The sequence below is a fragment of the Canis lupus genome, chromosome 3 (assembly GCF_003254725.2).
Source record: "Canis lupus dingo isolate Sandy chromosome 3, ASM325472v2, whole genome shotgun sequence".
In the NCBI taxonomy this organism is placed as follows: Eukaryota; Metazoa; Chordata; class Mammalia; order Carnivora; family Canidae; genus Canis; species Canis lupus.
The window spans coordinates 13,644,907-13,653,071 of NC_064245.1; the positions used below are offsets into that span (position 1 = coordinate 13,644,907).

Consider the following 8,165-nt stretch of genomic DNA (forward strand, 5'->3'; position numbering starts at 1 on the left):
CAAGGACCAGCCATGGGCCCCAGCTTAGAAAGTGGGGCATGAGCCAGGGCAGGGCACTAGGCTTTCTTCTCTTGAGGTCTGAGCTTCATACAACACAAAATCTGAAAAGCCCAGAGCCCTTGAGGGTCCTGCTTGAGAAAAACTAATCAAAACACACAAGAACTATGTACTGACTGAAAAAGAGACTAGAAGCAAAACAGTAAACATCAGCACTCCCTGTTCCTCACTGTTTGTTTCTAACACTCACCAAAGATAGAAAAGGCCAGAGAAGAATTGTTGGCCATTTTAAGTGAAAGAAAAGATAATACATAGAGAAGATAGGATTTAGCAAAGTAGAAGTCAAAAGCCATTGAGCATCTACTTTAAGTTGTATTTCCATTTTTAACAAGTTTCTTGCTTATCTTTTCAAAGGTTGGGTTTTTGTTCCCATATATGGAAATATTATACACGTATACTCTATTACCCACAAGGCAACAGGACCTATGATACAAATAATGATGTTTTAAATGTTTTTTAAATCCATTTCCTATATAGTTCTCTGAATAATATCCAATGAAGATTATGTTGGCTTTATTCAAAAATAAGTAAATAACTACATCTCTTGGTTATTTTGTTTCTTATGATCTCTCATCCAACTACAGGGAAAGCTTGGTGCTCATAAAAAGGGAAAAAAACAAACGACAAAAAGGACGACGGAGTTGCCCCGTTGGTCTCTAAGCATTGTGCGTGTGAGCAGTTGCCACACAGGTTTCCAGATCCTGATTTGAATCTCAGGGGCCAGAGCTGTGCGTGTTCCACAAAAGGCCCTTTGAAACTGTTCCCTTCCTGGTCTGACAAAGCCCTGGATGGCTGACCTTTGAGGGACACACACGTTGGTTTGGGTTGGCCTCTGATCTCCGTGAAGGACTATGAGCCATGCTCATCTGTCTGGGAGCTGCTGCCTACTTCCTCCATTATATTTAGCTCTTCGGTTATTTTCCTAATGAGCTGTCTGTTTGCCTCCAGCCTTCCAGCCAGAAAATGAATGTGTGCAAATTATAAACTAAGTACCCAGTGCTTGAGACCTACGAAGAGCTGTTCTACACATTCTGAAATCCACCCACTCGAGAGTTCTTGCTGGGGCTGTGTCTTTATTCTGTTTGCCCCGTTGGCTGGGCAGGAGCACGACCCTCTGGCTTAGAGCCCTACGTTCTCTCAAATGACCACCTCCATAGCTGCCCTTCCCCACAACCGCCCCGCCTTGCTGTCTGCTAAGGTAGCCAAGGGGCAGATCAAGCACGAGCTTACTGTGGTGGCGATTCAAAGAGAAAGGAAAAATTAAACATATTTTAACAAACCAGGTAATGACCACGGGAGGATTTTTCATGACGATGATGTGATTTTGACTAGTCTATTTTGAATTGTGTCTGGTGGGGTGGGAGGAGAATGAATCTCACTATTTTTTATTTGTGGGAACTCTAACCATTTGCCTCTACTTCTAGCATCCCACAGACTGGGTTTTGCCCTGCTCCACTCCTCAGTGAATCTCCCACCCAGAGTTGATGTGACTCAGAGAATTCGATCCTGCTGGAAATGTGGGACTAGGTGAGCCTCAAGCTGCCTTAACGTGAACTTTTCAGCTCCTCTCGCTTTAACCTTGCACAGCCCAAATAATTGGAAACTGTAGAAACTCACTACTTTCCATCTTTAAAGCCAAGTGACATTTTTTTGGGTGGTAGTTTGGAATTTTTATTTTCATGGAGTTTCACGGAGTTTATTTTCATGGAGTTGATGAACACCAAAATATATACATGGTTATGTCTTCACCCATAGAATATTGCACGACCCACACCTCTCATGTCTTATAAAAGACTTACATGCATATTTTAATTAGGTCCCATTATATAAAATGGACATTGATATTTTTAATTTTAAGAACTAGGAGGTGCTGTGTAACCAAGCTCTCTCTCTAAATCATAAGAAGTAATTTGCACATCATGGTGGATAAACTCTTTATCAGTATGTCCATGAGAATCAACACAGATGGGCACATGGCTGCTGAGCAGAAGTGGCTTTCAGCTCAAGGTGACACCAAAAGGTTGATTTAGAGACCTAGAGAAGATTTGGAGTTGATTTAGCAACTGTTAGATACTGCCAAGTACTGAGTGCTTGATTTTAAAAAAACTTTATTAAATATATATATTTATATATATATATATTTGCACAAAAAATAAAGCACATGGAGAGTGTACATCTTTTAGAGGACTTACATTAGCACTTCTTAGGGGAAAACAAAACAAAATGTTACACAGAGCATTTGAGATACAGTGTAGTTTTTTTAGGACTTTATATATAACTTTTAGAAATAGTTTTGGAAGTAATAAGATTACAGACCAAAAATTTAATGACTTGATCTGCAGTGACAATTTTAAAATTCCATTTTCAGGGTTCAACCAACCAATACACCCCCTCTCCTCACCTAGACCTGTTTTTCCCCCGGTAACTTTGTGCTGGGCAGGAATGGAGGGACAGAAGTTGCAGGGTCTGCTTGACATTATGTGCCTACTTCTTTTCTAGCCCTGACAGGAAGAAATCTTGGGGCTTGGGATTTTATAAACATGAGTTTCTTACTCAATGCTCTAGGGAAGGTAAATTCCAAGCCCTGGCAGAGGGGAATACGCCTCCCAATTTCCGAAATTGGACAGTCAGGCCTAGTTTGAACCATGGGCTCCAGCTGCACCAGAGTAAGCCTGGGTGGCCACACTGTGGCCACATCAAAGCAAAACACACATGCAATTTGGGGACATTTGCCCTGCAAGGTTTGATGGGAATGCGAGTGGGAGGAGAGGCAGTGACAGACAGTCCGTACCTCTTAATTCTGGGTGCCCCATCACCCTGGGACCCCCAGGATGAACTGCTTCCCTCTGTGGTCTGGGACTCACTTGTCGAGACAAGAAGCTTGTTCAGCCTCACCCATGAATGAAGAGCAGATGGAGAAGTAAGCCTCACTGACCACTGCTCCCCAGAGTCATTCCTCTCCCACACCCCTCATGGAAAGCTCTCTACTGGGGGAAAAAAAAAATCAATCTTCTGGCCTTTAAATCCGCCTTCTGTCCAAGTCAGAGGTTGCCAAGCACAAAGCACTATGGGGGCTCCTATCGCAAAGCTAACAGGGCCCGAGCCACCGGAAGGAGAGGGCTGCTCTTTAAAAGCTTTTAAATGCTGTTATATTTTTACAACCACTTACTGAAGAGGTGAATTATTTTCTACTCCTCCTTCCCCAGAAGCACAACCATTAAGGTTACCTGGAAACCTGTCCAGGAAGCATGTGGCAAATAGCAACCAAGCAACAGAAACATCCGGATCTGTCCTCTAAAAGGAGATGGTATCAACAAGGTCATATTTGGGTAGAGGTGTACTAGGAAAGTTTATGGGTTTGCATGTCCTGGCTATTTGGGGGGGCTGTTTACACATGCGATTGGAAAGGGAGTTTGTCCTTAGCTTAGCTAGGTGGGAGCTTGGTTGGTCAAAGTTGGAAAAGAGATTTGAGATTGGATGCTCCCCATACTAAAGACCACCCCATGGAAGAAAGAAGCACAAAGAGAACAAAGAGGCATTGGAAGGCACTGCCTCTGATCTAGAACTTCCAGTCTATTAGAGATGTGATGTACACAGAGAATGACCCGAGGGCAAATTTTTTTTTTAAGATTTTATTTATTTATTAGAGAGAGAGAGAGCACAAGCAGGAAGAGTGGCAGGCAGAGAAAGAGGGAGAAGCAGACTCCCCTCGGAGCAGGGAGCCCCATGTGGGACTTGATCCCAGGACCCCAAGATCATGACCTGAGCCAAAGGCACACATTTAACTTACAGAGCCACCCAGGCACCCTTCAAGAACAATTTTTAAGTTTCGGAAGCACGATGACATACCATAAAACGACATCTCCTAGGGAGACAAGACTTCATTCCTAAAGTGATTTCCAATAAGGTCTTGAGAGAACAGCAAAGAAGATGGGAGAAAAGATAGGGTGGGGGCAGCTGACAAGGTATGTTCTCCAAACTTGGGCTCTGAGGACACGAAACAAAATAATGAGAAGAGGGTTGGACAAGAAATTTACAGTGTTGTTTATTTTGATGTTTTAAGTTTCATGACTTTATGGGCAAGAAGGGGAAATGACTCCTCTGTCTCTTCATGACCTTAGCTAGTGGAAAAAAGCCTTCACATTGTGAAAGCTGGGTTTTGTTTTGTTTTGTTTTTTACTGTTTTTGCTTTTTTTTTCTCTCTCTCTTTTTTTCTATTTCTAAAGAGCTTATTCCTAATGTGTATTTCATTTCCAACCAACACCCTCTCTATGTCAGATGAGGTGATAAAATTTATAATTATAGAGAAGCAAAGCTGTGACTCAGCTCTTTCACCACGCAGCCTTGCCCACAGACGCGGGGCTTTGGGAACTCCAGCTGGCCTGAAAGCAGCAGCAAGGAGAGGGGACGGTGGAAAAAATGCAGTATGAATACTTGCTGTACCCATTCCCTCTTGCTTTACCCCAGAATATATCCTTCTTCTGCTTCAGCATTAAGAAAGCTAATTAACAAAACTTGTCATTCTGAAAGCTAAGCTATCTGCAAAACCCTGTTTTCTGAAAAACCAGATTTTTTTCCCCCAATAATTGTCCCAATGAGGCAAGCTATGGGACAATTCCTGGGCTTTCCACACTGAGTAGCCATCAGTTTTATCAGGGGCATCTGGGAATCTGCGTGAGTCAGTAAAACATGGCCATGGATACTTGAGCAACCATGGAGAATGAGACACTAAAAATACAGACAGGAAATCTCCGCCACACAAACAATTCCCAGGAAGGGAAAGGGGGCGAGTGATAAAAGCCTGGCTCACATGCCACACACCTCTCAAATTACATAAAACCAGTTCTGTCAACCTGAGAATGCCAAACAATATTCCAGCCAGCCTCTTGGCCAGCGTGTTTCACAAATGTTGGACCCATCAGATACTAGCACTCAGAGAAGAACACTCACCTGAGCACTGGGGGACGTGGCCAGGGTCTTGGCCCTCTTGACTTGTAGGAGACGCCTCACCTCAGCCCTTCCGAAAATGGAATGAGGCACATATCAGGCCTGCACCTGGTCTTCCCCACTCACCTCACAAAGGGCATGAGGTGTTTAAAGGCATGAGCTGCCAGCTGGAATCTTCAGTACACCTGTGATATATACCATGGTCTTAAAAAAAATTCACATAAGCCCTCTACAAGTCCTAGCTTCACATTCTCCAAAATGATGTGAATTCACCCTATTTATTCTACAAAGGCCACGTAGTAAAAACGCCACACCAACGCATGGTTCTTTGTGTGAATACCTGTTGTTTTCTGGCCTTGTTCTTATCTACTGCCCTGATAAATCAGGATCAATCCTCATCTCTTAGCAAAGTTCCCATTTGCATTTGTTACCTCTCCCACATAACACACACACAAAAACTTCACAAACTTATAAAGAATCCGAATTCTTTCATTTTCAACTCCAAAACATGTCTCTGAGTGAGCAAGAACAGGATAGAATTTACATCACAAGCTAAGAATTACTCACGACACTGCATATATCCACGAGAATATACTACACATACAAGCATCATTCTTCGTGTGTGCCCTAAGGGGTGGGAATGGGGGTGAGTTTATTTGAAATAAGCTAAATAAACTCTGCTGGACTTGGTTTTCAAAGTGTTTATGCTTTTGTTTGCTGACTCACCTGAAACCTCCATGTCCTTGTGCCTGAGAAGTGCTCAGTGCTTATACTCACACCCTTCCTGTGGACCCCCACCCAAGTCCACTAAAGCCAAAGTCCATGGGACAGAACCCCTCCCCCCCCTCCCATGAGCCCTGGAAGGAAAAGGGCAATCTAGAGAAACCACAGATTCCCTACCTTCTCCAGGCTCCAAAGATCATTTTTCTCAGCAAAAACCTACAGGAACCAAAAATAAAAAACCAGAAGCAATACATAACTACAAACACAAAAACTTTAATGAGACATAGAGACTTCTGTAGGAGAAGCCTTAGGGGAAAGATTGAGATTCGTGATTTCACAGGGTGTAAAAGGGGATCGGACACCTATAGGAAAAATCCTGGAGAAACAACTAGCCAAGGCCAGGAATGAGGATGTGGGGAACTTCTCCCAAATCTATTTCCCTCTGAATGTGGGAGAAGAGTCAGAGGAACACGCTGGCGAGAGGCAGGTAAGAGAACCCCCTTTGTATGGCTACCCCAGTACTTCAAGGCCAGGCCAGCTGCTGCTCCCCGCCGGGCTCTTGCAGGTGAAAGCCTTTCCGGTTCCCCCCTCCTGGCAAGTTACCAAATTCTCTCTTCAGGTGCTTCTCCTGATGTGAGCCCAGGGCATCATTCACACTCCCTGTTCACTTAACTCAAACCCTTCTCAGACCTTCCAGATCTGTTCTCTCTCCAATTCGAACCCCATCTTGCGTCTCTTCCCCCCATACCAAGATTCTGCCATAATCCTTAGAACAGGGCAGCCCGGGTGGCTCAGCAGTTGGGTGCCTGCCTTTGGCCCAGGGCATGATCCTGGAGTCCCAGGATCAAGTCCCACGTCAGGCTCCCTGCATGGAGCCTGCTTCTCCCTCTGCCTGTGTCTCAGCCATTCTCTCTCTGTGTGTCTCTCATGAATAAATAAATAAAATCTTAAAAAAAAAAATCCTTAGAACAGATCAACTCCAGTCATCTCCATTTTTTTCTAGGTGCTGGAGGGGGTGGACAACAACTCTGGGCAGGTCCCCTCAGTACACCCCCTCCTCACTGCATTTCTTGCTCCCCCTCAGACCAAGTCACCGCTGCAAGAACAACCCCCTCCTGGGCTTCCCTCCAGGATAACATTTTACAAGTTTCCCTTGAATTTCTAAAGGGCGCGCTCTGGGACGCATAAATAATATACCAGGCAAACCTACTTTCGGAGCTTAGGGCGACGACGACGACAACAACAACAACATCTCAGAATACAAATCTGTCACGAGTGGGTTTATAAAGATAAAAGTGCTCCTGAGATAGTGCCGTCTCTTGAGCGAGCACAAATAGAGCTGGTGCCCCGGGGTCAAGCGCGGGCCCAAAGCGCGGGCCGCCGTGGACACAAAGAGCGTCTGAGGCGTCGCAGCGACCCCTGGGGCCCGGAGACGGGCCCGACCCGGCGGTGAGGCGGCCGGAGGACGCTTCGCTCGGCCCTGGGCGCCCCGCGGGCCTCGAGCCTCTGACGGAGGCCCCAGGGCCGCCGCCTCCCGGGAGCCTGGGCCGCGCGGTGCGCAGCGCCCCCTGCCGGGCGCCCCCTCACGCAGCGCGGGCCCGCGGCGGCGGCAGGAGCAGCAACGCCCGGTCGGTGGCCCCCGCCCTCGAGGGCACTCGCGACCCCCTCTTCCCTGCGGAGCGCGCGGTGTCCAGGTATACGGGGGGCGGGGGGGCGCCGGGGGTCAGGGGGGCGCCCAGGGGGGCCTCTTAGAGGGAGGAGGGTGTCACGGTCGCCCCCGCCCGTGCCGGCTGCGCAGCGAGTTCCCAGCTGACAGACCCGCCGCGAACGCGCCCGTTTAACCTCCTGCCCCGTGCACGTCGCTAGAGGTCGCGGCCCGGCTCCCCCGAGGAATCGCTCAGAACCTGCCCACGTCGCGGGAGGACAGCAAACGAAGGCGTTTTCCCCGCTTTCGAAAGACTTCGCCCCCACGGAAGCAAAGCCTCGCCGTCCGTCCGTGGGCGGCGGGGTGGAGGCCGCGACCCGGGGCCGAGAAATCCAAGAAACGGGAACTCCCACCTCGGAAAACTCCGGCGGACCTGGGAACCTGGCGCGTGGGCCCCCGTCGCCTGCTCCTTGGCTCTTCGGAGCCAGGCGCGCGCGTGGCACAATTATGAGGTGACTTTCCCTCCCTCGGAGGTCCGCGACCTGAAGCCGTGGGCACTTGTGGCGGCAGGAGGCCTGCAAGACCTGAGCAGAGGCGCTCCCGGGAAGGCTGCCCCCTCGCCGCGTGCAAGCGATTGCGGACAGCCCTGGGGATCCAGTGACCCACAGACCGAGCCTCCGGGACTTTCCAGGCGGCCGCAGAATCCAGGCAGCAGCGTGGTGAGGCCCTACTATGCCGGGCGGCAGGCTAAGTGCCTCTTCTTTCCTCATCTGGTGCCCACTAGGGCCCTAGA

At 48.0% G+C, this 8,165-nt stretch overlaps 1 long non-coding RNA gene across 1 annotated transcript; it reads right to left on the reverse strand.

Moving 5' to 3' along the window:
• Positions 1 to 2,206: 2,206 nt before the first annotated feature.
• On the reverse strand, positions 2,207 to 7,282 carry LOC112653632 (uncharacterized). Its single transcript, XR_003132329.3, has 4 exons — positions 6,938 to 7,282; positions 5,905 to 5,943; positions 5,008 to 5,189; positions 2,207 to 4,044 (listed from the first exon to the last, which is right to left on the reverse strand). It is a non-coding gene; the product is annotated as an uncharacterized LOC112653632 (long non-coding RNA).
• Positions 7,283 to 8,165: the final 883 nt, after the last annotated feature.